The sequence below is a fragment of the Mustela putorius genome, unplaced genomic scaffold (assembly GCF_011764305.1).
Source record: "Mustela putorius furo isolate JIRA1106 unplaced genomic scaffold, ASM1176430v1.1 tig00000450_pilon_pilon_pilon, whole genome shotgun sequence".
NCBI classification, from domain to species: Eukaryota; Metazoa; Chordata; class Mammalia; order Carnivora; family Mustelidae; genus Mustela; species Mustela putorius.
This window is the reverse complement of record NW_025421385.1, coordinates 23,019,351-23,040,349: the sequence shown is the minus strand read 5'-3', so window position 1 is coordinate 23,040,349 and position 20,999 is coordinate 23,019,351.

Below are 20,999 nucleotides of genomic sequence, written 5' to 3'. Positions count from 1 at the left end.
TTATTTTTTAAGAGTGGCTTTTGAACCCACTTAAAACTCTCATTACCTCACTTGAGGGTTGGTTGATGACTAGATGGTGAGTTTGTAGAGCAGAGTTAGAGATTTTACAACAATGACACCTTCTCTGTATCTCTTGCACATTTTAGTGACCGCTTTGTCACCCATCAAAGACAAAGGATGCCGCGACTTGACCTCCGGCTTCTAAAACTTCACAACTGTGGCCCTAGTGGTACAGGAGACGTACTGGAGTCACTTGAGTCGGTTACCTCACTCAGATCTGATGTTAGTTTATAAAGAGGAATAACCATAGAAGTCATTTTAGGAAATTTGGACATGAAAGCAACAGGAATACTTCCTCTTCCCTCTTTTCCTGTCACTCGTCCCCCTCCCTCTTCCCTTTGTCAGAGGCAAACCTGATTAACGACTGGGTTGATGCTTGAAATTGGATGTCCTTAAAAGCACTTCTCTTTTCTTTCTTTTTTTTTTTTTTTTAAAGATTTTATTTATTTATTTGACCGAGAGAGATCACAAGCAGGCAGAGAGGCAGGCAGAGAGAGAGTGAGGAGGAAGCAGGCTCCCTGCCGAGCAGAGAGCCTGATGCAGGACTCGATCCCAGGACCCTGAGGTCATGACCTGAGCCAAAGGCAGCAGCTTAATCCACTGAGCCACCCAGGCACCCCAAAACACTTTTCTTTCCACCATTCCCAACGCTGCTTTGCTTCTGGACAGTCTACAGTGTCTGCTCATGTATCACTCCACTGTCCTATTTCCACAGAAATCGTTCCGTTTGCTACTGTCTCATAGTTAAGGCCAAGTCCCAAGGTCAGTTTACTCAAGCCAAGGGCTTAGATGTGGGGTACTCACTGCTCACCACTCAAGGGGGCCCATACCCCTTTCCCCAGTCTCCTTTGTTCTATTGCACCTGCAATGGAATTGTCAGCAGCAATTATCGAGGGACAGCATCTTGGGATACATATATCCCGTGCAATTTTTTCTTTTTGGTATCAAGGCTCCAATTTTGTTTTAGTTTGTCCTATAGATAGCTGGGTTCCAAATATGAGCATCTGGCTAACTTCAGACTTCTCAATACACAATTCCCAGTATTTTGAACATATTTTATTTATGTATTATTTTTAAATTCCAGTATAATCAAGGTGCAATGTTATATTTCTTTTAGGTTTCGCTACAGTGATTTGACAATTCTATCCATGACTCAGAGCTCATCATAGTAAGTTTACTCTTAATCCTCTTCACCTATTTCACCCATTTCCCCCCACCCCCAGCTGCCCCCTAGTAACCACCAGTTTGTTCTCTATGTTTAAGTGTCTGGTTTTTTGTTCGTCTCTTTTTTCTTTTGTTCGTTTGTTTTATTTCTTAAATTCCACAAAGAAGTGAGATCATATGATATTTGTCTTTCTCTGACTTATTCCACTTAGCACTAAACCCTCTATGTCCATCCATGTTCTTGCAAATAACAAGATGTCATTCTTTTTTATGGTGAGTAATATTCCATTGTATCTACATATGGTGTATGTACAAACCATATCTTCTTTATCCATTCATCTGTTGATGGACACTTGGGGGGTTTCCATAATTTGGCTATTGTAAATAATGCTGCTATAAACATAGGAGTGCATGTATCCTTTCAAATTAGGATTTTCATATTCTTTGGGTTAAATACCCAATAGTGGAATTACTAGATCATATGATAATTCTATTTTTAATTATTTGAAGAACCTCCATACTGTCTTCCACAGTAGCTGTACCATTTTGTATTCCCACCAACAGTGCACAAGTGTTCCTTTTTCTCCACATCCTTGCCAATACTGGTTGTTTCTTATTTTTTGTTTTTTTGGGGTTTTTTTTTTTTTTTTGTTGTTGTTTTTTTTGTTGTTGTTTTGTTTTGTTTTTAGCCATTCTGACAGGTATGAGGTAATATCTCATGGTGGTTTTGATTTACATTTCCCTGATGGTTAGTGATATGGAGTATCTTTTCATGTGTATATTGGCCATCTGGATGTCTTCTTTGTGGAATTGTCTGTTCATGTCTTCTGCTAATTTTTAATTGGATTATTTGTTTTGTAGTGTGCTGAGTTATATAAGCTCTTTATATATTTTGGATACTAGCCCCTTATTGGATATGTCATTTCCAAATATCTTCTCTCATTTACTAGGTTGTCTAAATTTTAGTTTTGTTGATTGTTTCCTTTGCTATGCAGAAAAAGCTTTTAATTTTGATGTAGTCTTTATGATTTATTTTTGTTTTTGTTTACCTTGCCTTAGGAGACATATGTAGAAATGCTCTGGCTGGTGTCAGAAAAATAACATCCTGTGCACTCTTCTAGGATTTTTATAGCTTCGGTTCTAACAAATTTGGTCTCTAATCCATTTTTTAGCTGATCTTTGTGTCTGGTGTAGGAAAGTGGTCCAGTTTCATACTTTTGCAAGTAGCTGTCCAGTTTTCCCAGTGCAGTTTGCTGAAGAGAGTGTCTTTTTTCCACTGCATATTCTTGCCTTCTTTGTTGAAGATTGACTATATAAGCGTGAATTTAGTTCTGGGCTCTCTATTTTGTTTCATTGATCTATGCATCTATTTTTGTGCCAGTGCCATACTGTTTTAATTACTACAGCTTTGTAGTATATCTTGAGTCTGGAATTGTGATACCTCCATTTTGTTCTTTTTATTTTGAATATATTTTTAAAAGATTTTATTTAATTATTTGAGAGAGAGGGAGCACAGAGGGAGAGTGAGGCAGTGAAGCAGATTCCCTGCTGAGCAGAGAGTCTAACTGGGGGGAGGGAGGACTCAATCACAGGACCCCAAGATCATGACCTGTGCTGAAGGCATATAGTTAACTAACTAAGCCACCCCTTATTTTGAACATATTTAAAAATAATAGCCATTAGTGACAGAGTACATTGGTTAGACAAGACTTCCCAAATACTAGTGATATCTGGGAGAAATTTTTTAATAGAAATGACTATTAGAAAGCACTGAAGAACCAAAGCTAAGAGAAACTAGACAAGAATCTATCCTCGTGAGATTCTCTCTTTGCAGCAGCTTTTTTTTTTTTTTTTAAGATTATTTATTTGAGAGAATGAGAGAGAGAGAGCATGAGCAAGAGAGGAAGGGCAGAGGGAGAGAGAGAAGCAAGCTCCCCACTGAGCAGGGAGGCCCACTGCAGGGTTCAATCCCAGGACCCTGGGATCATGACCCAAGCCAAAGTTTGATGCTTAACCAACAGTCACCCAGGCATCCCATGCAGCAGTTTTTTGTTTTGAGATAACTTTTCAATCTATATATAGCTTTCTTCCAGGGACAGCAGAAATCTAGTCTCACTGGGTCGAGGAGTCACATGGCAGGGTTTAGGGAAGAAGAAAGATTTAGGAAGGGAAGGAGACCCCAGAGACCGTGAATACAAAATCTGTTAAAAAAAAAAAAAAAGAGGAAAATCTTGGGCTGACCATTAGATGATCCACTTGTGAAGAGATCCCAGGGCCTTAATGGAAAAACAGTAGCTAGAAACAAAATTAGCAAGCTATGTTTCAGCCACTTCCCATCACAGGGAACGTAAAGCTTGAAGTTTGAGTTCAATAATGTTAACTATTTGCTAAGACAAAAATTACTCTTTAGAGTAACATAACAGAATCCAGAGTTCTCACACTGAATCATTTACAATGTCCCTATGCATTTTTAAAAAGTCACTAGATAAGACAGAAACAGGAAAATGTGACCCATACTCAAGAAAAAAAGTTAGTGAATTCTAATGCTGAGAAGTTGCAATAGTGAACAAGGGTGCTATTGTAACTTTGTTCAAGGAGTGAAAGAAAACAGTACATGATAAATGAACAGATGGGGGAAACTCAGCAGAGAAATAAGCTGCACAAATAAAGCACATGGAAATTCTAAAGCAGAAATGTGTACAATTAAAATAATAAATTCACTCAAAGTTTTTAATACTGGATTGGAATTGGCAGAAAAATGAGTCAATGACTTGAGATAATTCAATAACAATTCCCTCAAAAGATGAGAGAGTAAAAGCTGAAGAAAAATAACAGTCCTAGACTTGTAGGATAATATCAAATGGTTAACATACCATTAGAGTCCAAGAAGGAAAAGAGAGAGGATGAAGAAGAAAAAGTACCTGAAGAAGTAAAAGTTAAACACTTCCCAATTTAGTTAAAGATATGAATTTACAGGTCCAGGAAGCTGAATAAAGCCTTAGGGGAATAAATATATACTTAGTGGGATAGACAACCATATCTAGGTACATTATTCAAAAACTCATGCAATCCAAAGATAAAAGAACATTTTAAAAGTTTCCAAAGTAAAACAACACATTTCATTCAGGGAAACAATAATACGAATTACATTCTCCTGTACTAAGAAATAAGAGAAGCTAAAAGACAGTGGAATACAATCTTTAAAGAACTGGTGGAAGAAATAAGATAATCCACTGGTGAATTCTATCAAATATTTAGTGAAGTAATAATACCAGCTTCATACAAAATCCTTTAGAAAATAAGGGCAAAAAATACTTTTTTATAAGGCCAGCATAATGCTGATACCAAAAATCTGACAAAGGCATCAATAGAAAAGAAAATTAAAGATCAATATATCTCATAAATATTAAACACAAGAATTTTTTTTTTTTTTTGAGAGAGAGAGAGAGAGGAAGGGAAAGGGGGGCAGAGGCAGAGAGAGGGTCTTGAGTAGGCTCCATACCTCGCGTAGAGCCCAGTGCGGGGCCTGATCTTACACCCTTTAGATCATGCCCTGACTTGAAAACAAGCCTTGGACTCTTAACTGACTGAGCCACCCAGGTGCCCCAAGACACACAAAAAATTTTCTTAAAGATTTTATTTGACAGAGAGAGAGAGAGAGAGAGAGAGCACACATGAGTGGGGTAAGGGGTAGAAAGAAAAAGAGAGGGAGAGGCAGACTCCCCAGTGAACATGGAGCCAAATGAGGAGCTTGATCCTAGACCCAAGAATCATGACTTGAGCTAGAGGCAGATGCTTAACTGACTGATCTACCCAGAAATGTGAGATTTAATTTGTGTTTTAAGCCACTAAATTTGTGGTAATCTGTGACAGCAACCTTAGAAACCAACATAGCTGCTATAAAAGACATACATTATAAAGCTACTGTAATAAAGACAGTGTGATACTAGTGTAGAGATAATCATAACAAGTAATGAAACAAAACAGAATCTAGAAATAGAGCCCCACATATACAGTCTATTGATTTTTTTTCAGAAAGGTGCCGAAGTCATTTAATGGGAACAGGATAGTGTTTTCAAAATGGTGCTAGAACAACTGGATATGCACATTTGAAAAGTGAACCTTTATCTCACATAATACACAATAATTATCTTGAGATGGACTAGAGATATAAATATAAAAGCTAAACCCAAAAAGCGTGTGCAGGAAAACCCAAGGTAATATTTTTATATCCTTGGATTTGGCAAAAATTGCTCAGATAGGACACAGAAAGTAATAACCATAAAAGAAAATAATTAACAAATTAGTCTTCCTCAAAATTAAAATACTCTGCTTATCAAAGACATTTTTAATAAAGTGAATTGACAAAGCACAGACTAGAAAATATTCATAAACATGTTCTGACAAAGGTCTTGCATCAGAATATATAAAAGAATCTCTAGGGGTGCCTGGGTGGCTCAGTGGGTTAAAGCCTCTGCCTTCAGCTCTGATCATGATCTCAGGGTCCTGGGATCGAGCCCTGCATTGGGTTTTCTGCTCAGTAGGGAGCCTGCTTCCTCCTCTCTCTCTCTCTCTGCCTGCCTCTCTGCCTACTTGTGATCTCTATCTGTCAAATAAATAAATAAAATCTTTAAAAGAATCTCTACAACTCCATAATTTAAAAAATGAGCAACCCAATTTATTAAAAAAGGAAAAAACTACTTGAACAGACATTTCACAAATGAAGACACACAACTAACCAATAGCATATGAAAAAGTGCTTAACCTCATTAGTCATCAGGGAAATGGAAATTAAAACCACAATGAGGTACTACCCTATATCCATGAGAATGGCTAAAATTTAAAAGATGGATATAGCTAAATGTTAGCAAGGCTGTGGAGTAACTGAAATTTTCACATGGCTGACCTAGAAGGTTGGATGTATGTGTTGGACTATAAAATGGTACAACCACTTACAAAATGGCTTGGCAGGGTCGTACAATTAACACAGAACTGCACTTTTACTCAGGAGTTCCATTCCTGGGTATTTATTTATTCAAGAGAAATGAAAACTTACATACATGTACACACACACACACAATTTGTACAAGAATGTTCATAGCAGCCTTCTTCACAATAGCCAAAAGCTAGAAGCAAGTCAGTGTCCTCCATCAGATAGTAGGAACCTTCCTACAAGGGTTCTTCCACCATAAAAACCAGTGTTCTCACAGTGGACTACTGCTCAACAATAATAAAAAAGGAATGAGTCAAAAATATGGATGAACCTCACAAAAATTATGTTGAACGAAAGAAGGCAGAGTCACAGGAGTATGGTTTCATTTATGTGAAGTTCTAGACCAGACAAAAATAACCAAAAGTGAAAAATCAGACTGGTGGCTGTCTCTGAATAACTCGGAGGAGACATGAGGGAACTTTCTGGGGAGATGAAAGTGTTCTACATTGTGACAGGCGTGCGGGTTATGTGAGAGTATCCATTTGTCAAAATTACACTGTTGACATTCGTGTACATTAGTGTAGAGGTTACCTAAAAGAACCAACAGCAAAAATTATAATAACTTGGTGTCTTTGGCAGGGCGGGATGGGGGGTTGTTTGAAGAAACAGATGAAACCATAATGGCAGAATATTAGCAATTGTTGAAGCTGGGGCTTGGGTGCATGGGGGTTCATGATACTGTTCTGTTTGCTTTGTATACATTGGACATTTACCGTAACAAAGTTTTAAAAATATAATAATTGATAAATAATTCCTTTCAAGCATAGCAAGATCCACTGAACATTATCTAGTATATTTGATTAGCTGGAGGTTAAAAATGAGAAATTAAGTGGCTTTCATCAGGAATGTGTTTTTCTTTATTTCTTGGATCATCTTCATTTTTTCAATGTTCAGAAATAGAAACAAGGCTGTCACTTGAGGGCCAGAACCCTGAAAGAAAATGTATTGAGCTTATAACTAACATTGTGTCAGAGAACAGATTCAAGAATCTGATTTTATTAGAAAATTCACAGGTCTTCAAACTATACGAGAATATATTTTATAAACCCCAAACATTAAATTGTCTAATTTTTACCAAAAAAAAATGCCACTAAACTGTACAATGAAAAATGACTAGGATGTTAAATTTTATGTTAAGTGTATTTTACCACTATTTAAAAATGATTATGTAGGGCGCCTGGGTGGCTCAGTGGGTTAAAGCCTCTGCCTTTGGCTCAGGTCATGATCCCAGGGTCCTGGGATTGAGGCCTGCATTGGGCTCTCTGCTCGGCAGGGAGCCTGCTTCCCCCTCTCTCTCTGCCTGCCTCTCTGCCTACTTGTGATCTCTGTCTGTCAAATAAGTGAAATCTTTAAAAAAAAAAAAAAAAAGAATATGTAAGTAAAAAGTTCCAAATGAAGAAATGAAATGTTTTTTTTTCTTTTTCCTCCACATACTCAATATTTATTCTGTTGCCCTCATGTGTCACATGGTACTCATTAGAGTTCCTGGAATTAAATACTTTTAAAAATATTCAAGTAATTGTCAAGTCCCCAACAAGCAAAATCTGGGATGCCAATATTCTCTGAAATTTGTAAACATAAATGTTTCATGAACAGTTGATTCGTCTACAAAAACTTCTAGATGAATTTAAGTTTAGCAGCCTGTTTTGTACCAGCCTTTTAATGTCATAATTTAAAAACCCTCAATTTGGGGGTGAGGGTAAGAAGAAGAAATGGATAGATTCCATGTATAAAGAATATTTCCATAAAAATTCACTGAAGCAATCCTTAGAGAAAGAGGTGCAGTTGTAGGACTGACTTTTCACAAGGTTCTAATTTAGATTTTCTTCAAGTGTGGGAGCTTTCACACTGGAATGTCTCTGGCCAGGCTACCGGGAGTTTTGAAATCTCTGTTCCCTGGGAACATGGTGGTTTTAGAAACAGAACAGATCTTCCTCCAGGGCAACTTCGGGCAACCAGGCGTCCAGAACAACTCAGCTGACCTGGCCAGGTAGTAGGGCTAGAGTGGGAGTTTTCTGGAATACATGAACACTCACTGCTATCTTCTGTCCTCAAGTCACTTGGTTGGAGATGTAAAGTCTTGAGGGAAAGAGTGTAATGGACTGAGCTTAGGTTTTGAGCTTGCTGCTGGCTGTACGGCGGGGGGGGGGGGGGGGGGGGCGGGGAGTGACGGGAAGTTTCTGCCAGAAAGAACTTCCAAAAACTCCTTCAGCCTTCTCAGTGGTAAGGCAGGTTGTTTTCAATTACTGAACATGATGGAGGAAATGAAATGCCACAAGAGGAAATAGAGCGCTGTTGCAGAAGGGGTGTAGAGACTGGGTCCACTTCTGAGAGGGCAAGCTGTTTAGAAGGGACTCTGAATATGGCCCCATGTTACCCATCCACTTCATTTTCACTAATTTCACTCAGGCTCCTTCAGCCCCCAAAGATGGTCATGCCTGTGTTCCTGTTTGTCTCAGTCATCCTTGCAACACCAGACTTTGCGGTCCACAGGGCCCACCAGATCAGGGCCCTGTGGGCTGCAAAGAAAACCTCAATTCCATTGACTTAAATAATCCAGAAAAGTATTATTTTCACATAACAAGATAAGATGGGTGGGTTGAGTCAGTAGCTAAGTAATGCTGTCAAGAATTTAGATTAATTCCATCTTCCTGCCTTGCCATTTTAATCGTGTTGCTAGATGCCTACGGCAGCTCCAGGCTTCAAACCCCCACACACCACTATCCAGAGGCAGAACAAGGGGATTATTGTGCCCTTGCGTCTCTTTTTAAGAGCTGAGAAATGTTTCTCAGAAGTCCCTCAGCAGAGGTCTCTTCATGCCTCGTTGGTCAGAATTGGGTCACATGCCTCTTTTGCATCAAGAAAAATGGAATTTCCATTAACTGGCGTAATCAAATTTTTTTTTTTTTTTTTTTTTGGTCCACCTGGTCAAAGTTGGGTAATGTTTTGTGGGCATTTGTCATATTTGAGGTTCCCTATATTCCAGAAATTTCCCACATTATGAGTCCTGGAGAGCCAGGATGGAAGCAAAACTCAGCAGTCGGCGGGTATGTTGGGTGCAGGTGTGATGCCTGGACGCCACAAATTAGACATACCTGTGCAAGAAAGACTTCAATTCAGAAGAGAGGGAAGAAAGGAGTTAGATGGCAGGCAGAATCCCTTTTCCAGGGAAAGTGGAGGATCACCACAGAAAGACAGTGTGGTTTTCGGAGACAACTGTGTGGTGACGTTCTGTGCCCGGCAGCCATGGTACAGGTGGCAATGGCCCTGCATCTCCACTGGAGCAGTCTGGTGGTGTAATTTGGGTACTGTCCCAGATTATGTAACTTTCTTTTTTTTTTTTTTTTAAAGATTTTATTTATTTGACAGAGTGAGATCACAAGTAGGCAGAGAGGCAGGCAGAGAGAGAGAGAGAGGAGGAAGCAGGCTCCCTGCTAAGCAGAGAGCCCGATGTGGGACTCGATCCCAGGACCCTGAGATCATGACCCTAGCCGAAGGCAGCGGCCCAACCCACTGAGCCACCCAGGCGCCCCACAAGCTTGATATTCTAGTCCTCCTTGGGATCCTGTGAGCATCATCTGTCCCTGATCAACTCCTTTCTGGCTTAAACTAGCTCGAGTTGGATCTGTTATTTATTACCAGGAACTCTGCAAGGAAGAAGTAGAGAATGCTGATGGCAGGCGAAAGCCCCTCTCCTCCACGAGGGGTTCAGCAGGTACTGGGTGTTATAAAGTACCACTGGACTGTATTCTGTTGGGTGCACCCCACTTACAGAGAAGACAATGTGAACGATGCCCCAGAAGTGGTACCAAGAATTCCTTGAATTGTTGCCCAGCCTGGCTTCCTTCAGGATGAATCTATTCTTCCTAGTGCTCTCCTTAAGCATTTTCCAATGAATGCCTTCATGCCCTAAGAATTTTTCCCCTTGGCCTCATGGTTAGGTGTCACTCAGTAGTGTGTGGAAGAAATCACAGACCAGTCTAGCCAAGTCAAGCTACGCATAGATAAAAAGGTTGAAAAAAATGAGATACTATATACCCTTGGTTTTGTGTCCTCTTACAAATAACTAAAAGGAAATGAACCTTGCCTGCAATTTTTTATAAACAATTATTTTATAATTTATTTTTAGAAATAAGAATAAAAATTTTTATTAAGCAAAAAAAAAAAAAAAAAAGCATGGAGACATTAATGCAACTTCCAATAACAAGGAACTGGGTTTACAATTCTGTCCCTCCCCCCACGACAGAACTGCTTGTGCCTCATAACATTGCATTATTTGCATATCTCAGCTGGGCCTGTATATTCATTAAATCGGTACGATATATTTTCCCTAACCACCAATCACCCCTCCTAGATATTAGGAGCCTGCCAGCTTATAAACACTCTTATATTAGTTTTGTATTAAACAATTGTAAAACATTGTCCTCCTTTTGGAAGATGCAAATCATTGAATCCTCTGAAAATTTGGAATAGATTTGCCTGGAATTGCTGTTTTGCATTGCCAACAGCAATGTATGTGTGGACCAGATTTACCACACCACCTCTAGCAATGAGTATGTTTTAAGTATTTTATTAATTTAATAGAAGCAAAATGGAACCTTATTACTCTTTTATTTTGTCTATTTCAACTGTTAGTGAGGTTTTCCTATGATTCTGAAGGTAAACACTCCCTCAATTAGTATTGTCATAGAATGTTCCCAGAGTCAACACCCGGCTCATGGATTGCAAATGTAATAAAGACGTGCACATTATCAAGAATGTTTCAGACAGTGCCATGTGGTTTTTTTCAGGAGCTGGTTTTAGGCAGAATTAATCCTTTTAGAGGGTTATTATATTGGATTGTCCCAGTTATGTCAAGGGATGGCCTGGGGGAGGGGTTTTCTTCATTTGTCGGAACATTGCTGTACATTTAATTCCAAATTTTCTGCTTCGTGCATAATGAAAAACGTTCACCAAATTTGCAGCAGCAAATGTAAACTGTATTTTTGATGTTTGAAAAATTTAAAATAGATTCATATTACAGAACTACATAGGTTCTTTCTGAAATCCCTTCCCCAAAATAAAACCGCTATTTTTCAGATAAATTACTCCTCCCTTTTCCTTTTTTTCTCTGCTAGAGACATAAGCAGTCACTTAAAAAAAAAAAATAGCCATTGAAAGAAATTTACATTCTGGCAAATGTGGCTTAATTTTGAATGCTGGTATAGAATTTCTCACAGAAAGCCAGGGTCCTGGAAACAGAATGTTCTTTTTTGAACCACATTTTGAAAAGGGAAATTAATTGTAACTCTTGCTTTTTTCAAGCTGTGCCATCCTGGGGGAGGACAGGCAAAAAGTAACTAAAATAGTTTTTGGCTCCAAGGGCCCACCAATGGAAATATTGAAATTCCTGTCCTCAAAATCCTTTCTTCTCACAGAGGCCCCTCTGGATAAAACCTGCACAGAGCCGAGGCTCTTTCACGGGCTCCGCTATGCTACCCTCCTGGGCTCAGAGCCCACCCCTTCTCCCCCCCACCCCTCCCCGCCCCGCTGCCACCTTGCTCAAGCTTCCACGCCTTTGACCCTGTTGCTGCCCCAAAGCCACCTGTTCCCTGTGGCTACCCCCACCCTCAGCTGCAGGTGTCCGCCCAGCTGTTCTGGCTGAGTGATGAGCAGGCTTTGTTTCCGCCTGTGCATTATGGCAAGCACCCTGGGGGCACTCTCTGATAAGCTCACACCCTGAGGATCTTATCCTGAAACACTGTACTCTGGTTCTCCCCTCCCAGCTGGGAGGACAGGAGCACTGCAGACAGAAGAAGGACAGAAGGACGTGTTCCCATTACCAGCACTCTGTCTAAGAATTAACTCCAAACGGCTTGAAAGCCGTAAGAGCTAAAACTATAAAACTCCTAAAAGAAAACAGGAGAATAGCTTTATGACCTTGGATTTGGCAATGGATTCTTAGATACGACAACCCAAAGCATAAACAATAAAAGGAAAAAAATCTGCAGTGTGGCCAGCCATCCTGTATAACCACACAAAAGAGCCACATCTGCTCTCCCACCTGCCGAGCTCCTGGAACCTGAGGGGTGAACCTACCTTACGAGGCGTCTATTACCTCTGCACTTGCTGCATGAGTCGCCCCTAGAGCTTCTGGGTGGGCTGTTTCCTCCCTATGCCCGCCCAGAGGAACACTCCCTCCCATGCCTTTCCTGGCTAACGGCTCATTTCCCACCACTAGGTTTCCTTCCTGTGCTTCTTGTACTTGTCTTCCCTTCTCTCTCATAAATCTTGTGGCACCATAGACTGCTAAAACCTATTTTATTTTGCAGACCCAGAAACGGAGGCCATGGAGCTCCCGTGATTTCGCTCACATTACAAAGCTGTTGAGAGAAAAGTGTGAGGCTTGACCTTGGACCCAGGCCCTGAGCCCAGGGCTTTTTCGATAGGACTGTGAGATCTGGGAAGCTGGTGACCCCCACAGGTATCCATTTGCGGAGGTTGATTTGCAGGAGCACCTTTGGCTCTGGCTGATGGGAAAGGAAGGCATTTGTTGGCGTGGAGAGGGAAAATATAGAGTGACAGGGAGTGAGAGAGATGCAGGAGACTGACCCTTAGCCAGGCCATGTGACAGGTTTTGAGCCTTAGGGCACTGAGACAGGTGTCACAGAATCGGGGAGCCTGCCTCACCTCAGAGTGGCACCAGTGGGGAGGATGGCCAAACCATACTCTCCCGAAGGAAGGGTTCCCGCAGCTGGGGCAGCAAGGGTCTTTTGAGACGTGGGAGCGGGGGAGCATGAGTGGGCCCCGTCCTAAGCACAGGGGGATGGCAGAGCCGGGGCGGGGGGCACACCCAGAAATAACGGGCAGGAGCCTGGGGCTGACTGTCTATGGAAAGGCCTCCTGGATCCTAAGCGTTCCATACTGTGATCTCGGGACTTCAAGCATCACGTTCTCAAGCCTACATTCCTCTGTTTACTTATTCAACAAATACTTCTTGGGCATCTCCATGTTCCAGCTACCGTGCTGGTATTGAAGACACCCAAAGGTGAGCAAGAGGGACAAGAGCTCTGGTCTCAGGGGCTTACCATTCCATTGAGCTGAGCATTCCCATTCTCTTCCCCGCGTTCTCCTCTCTGTGACCCAAATAAACAAAAAGTATAATACATGGTGGAAAAAAAAAGTGATCAGGGCGCCTGGGTGGCTCAGTGAGTTAAGCCTCTGCCTTCGGCTCAGGTCATGATCTTGGGGTCCCGGGATCGAGCCCCACATCCGGCTCTCTGCTCAGCAGGGAGCCTGCTTCCTCCTCTCTCTGCTTGCCTCTCTGCCTGCTTGTGATCTCTGTCTGTCAAATAAATAAATAAAATCTTTAGGAAAAAAGAAAAATCAAAAAAGGAGACACTTTGGAGCATCTTCTAGATCTTCCCATAGAGCAATAACCTTTCTTGTAAAGTCATTGAAAGTAAGGACTGCGTGTTGGTGTAGGACTCCTGTACCAAGTGCTTGAGGACATGAAATGATGCTCTTCCCTTTGGGATGAGCTTTCCTTGAAACTCCTCAGGGTGGGTTCTGGCTGGGGACCTGCTGGGCCCTCTGTCAGGAGCTGTTCTGGGAGACCAGCTGGTACAGGCTGCGGTCACGTGGCTTCTTAAGCCCTTAAGCCACTTAGTGCAAAGCCTGGCAGAGCCTTAATGTGGGAGCTAGGCAGAAATAGGAGGTGGTGCGTGGTGTGGTCAGTCACAGTTGGCTGGGGACTTGGTCCCTGCAGCTTAAAGGGCGCAGGAGACAGGAACAGTGTGCAGCCTGGAGCAGCAGCAGGAGGTGGGGGAGGGGGCGGGCGGGAGTCAGGGGGTCTCCACTCCTGATGGAAAACGAGCTGCTTTGAACACCGCTGTCTATGCCCAAAATTCCTCCTCTTAATTTGAGTTTAAACTCCCATCATCAAACATAGTTTAAAAATGGAAAAGTTTCAGGGTGCCTGGGTGGCTCAGTTGTTTAAGCATCTGCCTTTGACTCAGGTCCTGATCTGGAGTCCCAGGATCAAATCCTGCATCCGGCTCCCTGCCTAGTCTGCTTCTCCCTCTGCCCCTTCCCCTGCTTGTGCGCTCTCTCTCTCTCCCTCTCTCTCTAATAAATAAGGAAAATCCTTTAAAAAATTGAAAAGTTTCAATATAAACTGTGGCACTGAAATGTTTAAAAAAATTATAAGTCATTTGTACCTCAAGGAAGCTGAAATTTTTAAGAATAAAATGTTAAGAAAACTGTGATTGACACATTGTTCATTTTAACAGTCTCTGGCTGTGAATTTAGAAAACGCCAGGAAAGAATGATTTCACCAAGACTTTCAGGGCTGAAATCCACTTTTTTTGGTCAGTTAAGGCCGGTCCACTGGTTCCCGGGTCTAAACAGAAATTGTTTTCTCCAGAGTGCAATGTGAAATACTCATCCTGTTTATTTCTCGTCTCATATTTCTTCTATGTTTGCATTGAGGAGCTGTGCAGAAATGAAATAGGAAATGAGTGAAGTGGTTTATTTTAAACTTTTTATTTTGAGAGCACTGTAGATTCATATGCAGTTGTAAGAAATAATATAGAGAGTGGGGCCCCTGGGTGGCTCAGTTGGTTAAGTGGCTGCCTTTGGCCCAGGTCACCATCCCAGAGTCCTGGGATTGAGCCCTGAGTCGGACTCCCTGCTCTGTGGGGAGCCTGTTTCTCCCTCTGCCTACTCCTCCTACTTCTTGTGCTCTCAATCTCTCTCTCTCTTTCTCACTGTCAAATAAGTAAATAAATAAAATCTTGAAAATAAAAAAGAAATAATATAGAGAGGTTCTGAGAAGTCCCACTCACCCTTTGCCCTGATCCCCCAATGGTGACATTGTGCAGAACTAGAACACGATTCCACAGCCGTGATAATGACACTGATAGTCCCTTGCTATATTTGGATTTCCTCGGTTTCACATGTACATGTACATGTGTGTGTGTTGGTGTGTGTTTAGTGCTGTGAAACATGTTTTGAGCTCTGATGAAGGAAAGTGCTTTGCGAGTGCACAAGTGATTATCATGAGGCTTTAATTTTTTGTGTGGTTATTACTTTTGCATCATTGGTAGATAATATGGTGTATACCCTGTTTATGTAATCCCTTTTGTCTGAATAGCATTAAGAATTCTATGACCATTTTCCCATCCCAATGAGATATGTTTAACATCTTTAGCTCTTAAAGATATTGCTATTAGAAGCCCAAATACATTCAGTTAGATTTGGGACCTGCTAGGATTCCTTCTGTCTGAATATTTAAACCTGAAGCTAGATGGTATTTCCTGGATCATCTGAATTCCAACAGTTAAATGACACTCTTCTCTATTTACATTTCCTTCTTGTTTATATTGCCAAGATAATATATTTTGGGGCTGATAATTCAATAGTGCATAAGTAGATTGTTTAAAAAAAAATAAGCTGAATTTAAGAACCCCAAGAAGTGGCCAAGTCAGTATCCTGGGTGACCCTCTCTAAGCCCACAGGTTCTCTAACTAGTTAGGGGGTTCCTTTTCTAACTGACAGTTGCCCTGACAGCAACTGAGAAGCAGGAGGCCTAGCTCTCCTAGAGCCTCAGGCCCTGGGGACTGGTAGCTTTTTCTGGGGCTTCAGGTTCTGTGGGGGAGGGTTGAACTAGTCAGCAGGTGTTAACACAGTATAAGGGCTTGAGGAACAAACTACTGACAGGTGGGGTTCTTCTGTCTGTTCACGCTCTGTCGGTGCCCCCCCATCACCCTGACCTTCTCCAGGACAGCAGTCTGCCAGGCCACACCTTGGACCCCATTATCTGGCTGTCACAACTGAGTCACCCCTAAAATCTCTTAACTCTCAGCCCCCTCTGATCAACCCACCTCATCTGCTCTGGGAGGGTGTGACCTCCTTTCTCTCCCAGGCCTCCCACACCAGCACTCTCTCCTCTCCCTCTACTTCCCCATGCAGCCCAGGCCTGCAGCCTGCCCCTTCCGACTGTACTCCCCCTGCTCTCGCCAGTCCTAGGCACTGCTCTTCTTCCTGGGCTGTGGGGCACTATAGAGAAAGCCATAGAAGCATCTCAACTAGATCCACCATGAACTTGACCAGTGGAAAACGGGAGGCAAGAGGGAACAGGCAGATATATTCCAACTTCTTTGTCTCTCCTGTGGACGACCCCAAGGCAAATGCCTCCTTGCAATTCTTCCAGGGTTCCAGAAACATCGTTGCCGAGTGCCCAGGCTTTCTGAGGGAGAGGCACCAACCAAAGGGAAGGCACAGAGGTGGGGAGATACAAGGAGAGTCCTGGCAATTGCAGTAGTCGGTTTGGCTGAGCACATGGTACGTGTAGGTCTGTGGCCTCCGCAGACTAGCTGGGCTTACCTCCTAGAGCCGCCATTTTTACCACCTGTGTGACTTGAGGATCCGAAGCCTCAATTTCCTTGCACATAAAGGGAGGATAATAGTTGTGCTTTTAGTGTTGAAAGATTTACTGATTTAAAGTCATCAAAACACTTAACCCTGGGGTCTGTTGGAACCCTCGAATAAATCCTGGTTATTATAATGAGGGAGCAGTACAGGCAGTGGGACAGACAGCGAAGGATCTAGGATTTAATTTGGTCAACAGGCAGACTTCGTGAACAGAGACAGGCATGTCTGGGAATGTAGTCTGGGACAGTTCCTTTGGTTGAGTGTAGCGTGGCCTCAGAGCAGGGGAGAATGGAGTGGGATCTGAGGGGCCAGTTGGAGAGTAAATATAAAAAGTCCCCAAGATGGCATGAGAACAGTTGGGTGGCATGTCAAGGACAGCACAAGAGTCTGTGAGACCCGTTTTTTCCATCTCTGGGTCATGCAGAGTTCTATTCCTTCTGCTCTGAAAGCCAAAGATTCTTTTTATTGCTCTGCTTCCTGTTGGGTCCTGGCTGAGGCCCTCTGGCAGGAGATCCCTGGCCTTCACTAGGGCTGCTCTATATACTGGCTGCTGCCCAGCACAGGGCCCCCCACAGCTCTAGAAACCACGAAACCCATTTCCCTGCTCGCTCCTCCCCTGCAAGGGAATCAGAACACCTGGGCACTGGGCAGAGATGGCTCCCTGTGTGAGATGAAATCCTCCGCCCAAGCCCCAGGGAATGAGCCCTGATTGATATAAGTTGATCATAGTAATAGTAATCCATTCATCTCCGGCTGGGGCTGGCATGTGGGCACGTGACACAGTTCTGAACAGTGATGTGTGGCTTCTGGGAAATTCCCCCTTTCCCCCGTAAAGAGGTATACGTGGAGAGGGTTCAGCCCCTCCTCTCTCTTCCCTGCTTTGAGACATCTCATGTGCCCCTGCAAACGTCTTGTGACCATCACTGACACTTCCTAATGCCAGCCCTGAGTTGCAGGACCAACCCTGAAGCAGCCCGCTTTGAGGCTGCTTGTTAAAATAATTAATGTCCTTGGTATTGAAGCTACTGTCGATGGGGCATTCTGTCATTTGCAGCCCCAAGCTCCCAGACTAGCTCTCTTAGTAAGGTGTCACAGGTGAGGCTGGCAAAAAAGGAAAAAAAAAAAAAAAAAGCCAGTTTCTGATCGTCTTAGCAGGCTCTTCCAACATAGAAGAGGGACTTTGTAGTTGTTGAAATGAAGCAATTCAGAGTTAAGACTGCTATTGACTCAGTCCCTGAAAACTAGAATCCTCTCCCCTCTGATGAAATACCAAGTAGAGACTCTGTAATAAACTGGTAATTAAATGAACCCTCATTCATTAGCATCCCTAGCAACAGTTTGACTTGACTGCTCCTAACAGTGTGCCCTGGGGTCCTGGAACTTCTGTGCTGGGGATAATGTGCTTAAAGGCAAAGTAATACTTCAGATGCACAGGTGAAGCCTGAGCCCCATTAAATAGAGAATCTTCATGTAATTCTTTTCAGCTGATAAGTTTTAGGACTATTCTACAGTCTCGTATCTATGCAGTTCCATGAAGTTAGTTAATTTTCATTGCATTGTAAATTTCCACCAAGTTGCATTTTAATGTATTTGTACCTTGAAATTTGTATGCAGATACTGCATAGGCTATCAATTTGATGAACTCCTCACAGACATTATGTGATAAATATAATTAAAGCACCGAGATTCCATATTGACAAAAGCAGAAAGTGTCTTGAAGCGAATGTTAGAATTCTAAATTGGTGATTTTTATTCCATGCCAGAAGCAATTTTTTTTTTTTCCCTCTGTGAGTCCATCTCTGTTAAAGTTGTAAAAATCATTGAGGGAATTGTGAGCATTATTTATTCAACATACATCTTTTCAAAAATATATCTAATATATAAACCCAGATAAGCTTATAGATATTAAACATGAGATGTATGTGATGTGCACTGTAATATAAACTATAAAATCCACTGGTAGTAGGTGAATAAAATTATCTAGGAGTTCAACATTTTATTGCATTTTTCCATCTTAGAGTGTGTAATTCTCATCTTAATTCAAAATCCAAAAGTCCAGCAGGCACTTTCAAGTTGAATGTAAAGATTCCCAAGTTCCCCCATTCCTGTAGCCCCACACAGGAAGTACTCTGAGATAAGTGAAAAGAGAAAATGCAGGGCATATTGTAACAGTTTCAGCAGCCTAGGAAGTGCCTCTCAATGCTGTGAATGAGAGGCTTTAGCCTAAAAAAATTGTATTTACCCCTGTACAATGGCAAGTGGCACTTGGGACTTGGGCATTGAAAACACCAGGTCTCACATCGCTTTACCAGCTCTGTGACTGTGTGGCAGATCACTTACCCTCCGTGAACCTCAATTTTGTCTACTTTCAAATTGGGATAATAATCCCTGAACTAGTCACCTCTCGGGCTAGCTGTAAACTCCAAATAAAACAATGAAAATGAAATGCTCCATATGGAAGCAAATTGGAAATTATAAGTGCTTTATAAATGTCAGATGCTTACAATTAATATTTTATTTTCCTCTTTAATCTTTCTAAGGTATAAAAAAGATAGCAATTTTGTTTCTAAAATAATTTCACTTACAAATTTCATTATATCAAATTCTGTTAAATAGCCATCAGGTAAGCGTGGAGGAATAGCCAGGTCAGTATAACAGGCCATTGCTATGATAGCTCAATGTTTTCTTGTGTCGTGTCATTCATTGAGGTAAGCTGGGCAGCTTTATTTCTTTAAATAATTGCGTCCTATAATTCTGCCCTTGTCACTCTTCCCTAATTATTCTAATTTGCCTGACAGGCATTTTCTGGCCAACTGAGTTGGCTAGCTTCTCGTTCCAGTAGTGAGCTTTCTTGTCAATTTTAGACCAAGACTCTAGGTGCAAGACGATAGTTGGTAATTGGCTCCACAACAGCTTTTTAAACTGTGGTTTCAGCTGAGATGATAAGTGAATAATCACCAGTTCCAAAGTGAAGGCGAGGCAAAGTTATAACTTAGGGCAAGTTATAAAGAAATATATAGACTCCCTGGACCAAAGGGTCTGGGCTGAGGCTAGAAATGAGAAATCAGAGAATACAGGTGCAGGATGGGTGACGAAGTTTCTTTGGAGAGGAGTGGGGGGGCACCCCCTTCATCTCAAACCCACTGAGAAGCCTTCCCAGAGGAGCCTGCCAGGGACTGAAGTTAGGTAGATCAGAGGACTGGAGTCTGACTCACTCTGGGAAAGCTAAAGCTCCCTCCCGAGATAGCATGGGGGAGGGGGGAGCGGGAAGGGGGTGGCAGGTGGGGAGTGCTGCCCTGGGATGGGCCTGCATTCTCAGAGTTATGAAAGAAAGAGATGTATGTGGTTGGTTTTTGTTTTGTTTTGTTTTTTGGTTTTTTTTTTGGACTAGGTATGGCACCATCTTGGGACCCATCTAAAGGGGTTGGGGTAAAATCTGGATTTCTAGGGTCAGAGAATGGGTTGTAAACAAGCAGTGAGATAGCTCAGCAACCACCTGAAGAGTTCCCTGGAACGATGTCTTCATTAATAAGAAATGCTGATGAACCCAGGAGGGCCCCACTTGGGGTGCTTTAACTCTAGCCCAGATACAGCAACCTCCAAGCTATTCAAATGGGGGTGGGGGGAAGTGCTCCCTCTCTTGGCTTCTTTTCTCCCTACTTCCTGCCCACCTCCACCCAGGTTGCGTCCTAAAGTGGCCTCTAATGAATGGGGGAGTGCTGAGCCTAAGACCACTGCATCTCTGCTGGGAAAGGCATCTGGAGACCTGAGACAGGAGAGGGGGATGAAGTCTTATTTTCAAGTAAAGTTTGATGCATTTGTTTATGTCTTGTATCCAACATTATAATTTTGGAATGAAGCTGTGATTGAGATTTAGTTACAGTAGGACCATCGGTTATCTCCAAATGAGCAAAAAATACATGAGCATTACCCACTTTCCATCTAGGGGCAGGGGAAGACAACCAACACTGAATGTATCTTAAAACAGCTGTGAGAGATAAAAAGAAAGTTGCATTTTAAAAGACTTTTTTTTTTTAAGATTTTATTTATTTATTTGACAGACAGAGATCACAAGTAGGCAGAGAGGCAGGCAGAGAGAGAGGAGGAAGCAGGCTCTCCGCCAAGCAGAGAGCCTGATGTGGGGCTCCATCCCAGGACCCTGAAATCATGACTTGAGCTGAAGGCAGAGACTTAATCCACTGAGCCACCCAGGCGCCCCAGAAAGTTGCATTTTAGTCACATCTCCCAAGTTGTGAATTCAAAACATTAGTTATGTTTTTATATTAAATGGCAAAGTTCCCTTGGTATAATGGAGTCCAGTGGCCAGTGGGACTTGATGTGATGACATGTTGACTCACTTGGAAAATTA